Below are 2,500 nucleotides of genomic sequence, written 5' to 3' on the forward strand. Positions count from 1 at the left end.
GCAGGACATAGGCCTATCTCAATTCACTATTGCGTGGTTATATGGCAGTGTCACCATTGACTAATTGGATGCCCTTCCTTATCAACCGCGGTCCGGTGGCTAACACTTGTGCCACGGCGGTGACTTCCCCTACGACACCTGCGTTAGACTTCTCAATGCGATATGTCGTTTTCTCTTGCTCGAGCCAGCAGTCAAAGGGCAGGCATATTTACAATTACCGCGGCGTGGAATTGAACTTGGGACCACGAAGGGTCGGAGTCCAGTGCTCTAAGCACTGGACCATCGCGGCAGTCATACATATATATATATATATATATATATATACATATTTATATGCATAAATATACATACATATTCATGTATATATACACATACCCATATATATGCAGTGTACATAGATTATATATATATATATATATATATATATATATATAATTTTCAGGAAATTGTGCCCGGTACTTAGAAATTATCTATTGTAATGTTCGATGTTACACATAAATGCGTTCTTATTCATGTAACCTGTTAAAGGTGAGATGACACTTTAATGATGGGGCCATAGAAAAGCTTACACTTAACTTTCGGTTATATATCAGACACATTTAGACCCGTTGAATTCTGAAATGAACGTAATAAGTACTAGTTACATTACATCGGCCAGTCTTAAAATTTATATCCCAATAGCCTGTTACGAAACCAATATTAATTAAAAATAACTGGAAAATAGCACACGTACTAGACGTATGAATGTCTATGTATGAACGCACGGAATCCTTAGAACTATCGTCCCTACTTCAGCTGGCTGTCTTCGCCCTCGGAAGGCGCCGCCCCCAGCAGCAGCCGGCCATCGCCATCCTCCTGGAACGGTGATTACTCCTCCCAGTTTCAGGCGTAGAACGGCATTGCGCTGAATGGGACTGAGACGCCAAGGTCTCAATGGTAGACAAATTTGGAAGGAATCTATATTATTATAATCGAGTAAATTGTTAAATACCCAATCACAGATTCTGGTCGTGAATGCTTTCAGACAGCCGTACTAAGACAAATATATAGTATTTAAGACCACACAAAATATGTCGTAGGAAAATCCCTTTTACCAAAGACTTCTACAAAAATATATCTGTCATTATTTTCAGCTAAGTTTTTAGTATAGCTTTCCTCCTGCAGATCTGTTGTTAAATATATATAAAAACTCCGCAATATCTAGACATAATAAACCCAGAGTGTTTGTTATCAATGATATATATATATATATATAATTATATGCATATTATATATAAATTAAATATATACTATGTATATATGTATATATATATATATATATATATATATATATATATATATATATATATATATATATAACACACAGACGCACACATATATATGTATATGTATATATATACATATACATATGAATATGCATATAAAATGTGTTATGTATATATCTATTTGTATGAATAGATGCATGCATATATGTACATATATGTGTATATATGTGTGTAATATATATATGTATATATTTATATAAATATATCCACATATATATTCATATAATATATGTATATATATATATATATATATATATACATACAGTACAAATATATTTAGCTTATTTAAAATAAAGTATTGCATTACCTTCGCAATGGAAGGCTAATGCAATACGCACATTTTATCATTTTATTTTATCTTGCGCAGCACTCAATTCCTTTGGAATACAATCCTTCAAATAAGTTCTTTAGAATTAATATTTTAATAATTTCTGATGATTATAAAGACACTTATTAGCACACATGTATGACGTGGATATATGCACGTATGGCAGCACGAAAATATCTTCAATTTTAGGGAAAGCAATTTTATACAGTAAATCCTTTTTACACGTTTTTATTACACACTATACAAATTAACATATCATCTCCAGAATTCTGAAGGTGGCATTTAGTGTTCACTGGAACTGAAGCTGAGCTTCGAGGCGATCCTGCTCCTCGGCGAAGGCGATCTGGTCGAGGACGAACTGCGGGATGGGGTGAGGGAACTCGGGGGCGACGGGCAGCAGAGGGGACTGGGCCTGGAAGCCGTTCTCGTCAGCTTGGTACTGGACTTCGGCGATGCTGCCGTCTTCCAGGGGGAAACTGCAATTGTTTGATAATATCAGTCGTTGGAATTACATTTCCGATATGAATGTATTGTCATTTTATGAGTTCCCCAAACCGTATTTCAGCGCAGAGATCCACATAATAAAATAAAACGAATTAAACAATTGTATTAGATTTTAGTCATACTGTTAACAGATGCGAGAGATCTTGGGTTACCTGAAAACTCCTTGCACATTTGTCTGGCCTTGAGAACCTTGTGTTCCAGTCTCACTCTGCACGATGCCGTTCTCCGCCTGGAACTGGAAGGAGTAAGCGCCGTTCTCGGGAGAAACGCGTTCGTCCAGGAGGATGGCAACGGGCGGCTGCTGCTGAGGGGCGGCGGCTGCCACGGCAACGAGGGCGACAAG

The 2,500-nt window shown here is 37.0% G+C and overlaps 1 long non-coding RNA gene across 1 annotated transcript; it reads right to left on the reverse strand.

The window, feature by feature from the left end:
- Nucleotides 1-1,865: 1,865 nt before the first annotated feature.
- Nucleotides 1,866-2,500, reverse strand: LOC125031714. Its single transcript, XR_007115503.1, has 2 exons — nucleotides 2,310-2,500; nucleotides 1,866-2,129 (listed from the first exon to the last, which is right to left on the reverse strand). It is a non-coding gene; the product is annotated as an uncharacterized LOC125031714 (long non-coding RNA).

Source organism: Penaeus chinensis, chromosome 13, assembly GCF_019202785.1.
Source record: "Penaeus chinensis breed Huanghai No. 1 chromosome 13, ASM1920278v2, whole genome shotgun sequence".
In the NCBI taxonomy this organism is placed as follows: domain Eukaryota; kingdom Metazoa; phylum Arthropoda; class Malacostraca; order Decapoda; family Penaeidae; genus Penaeus; species Penaeus chinensis.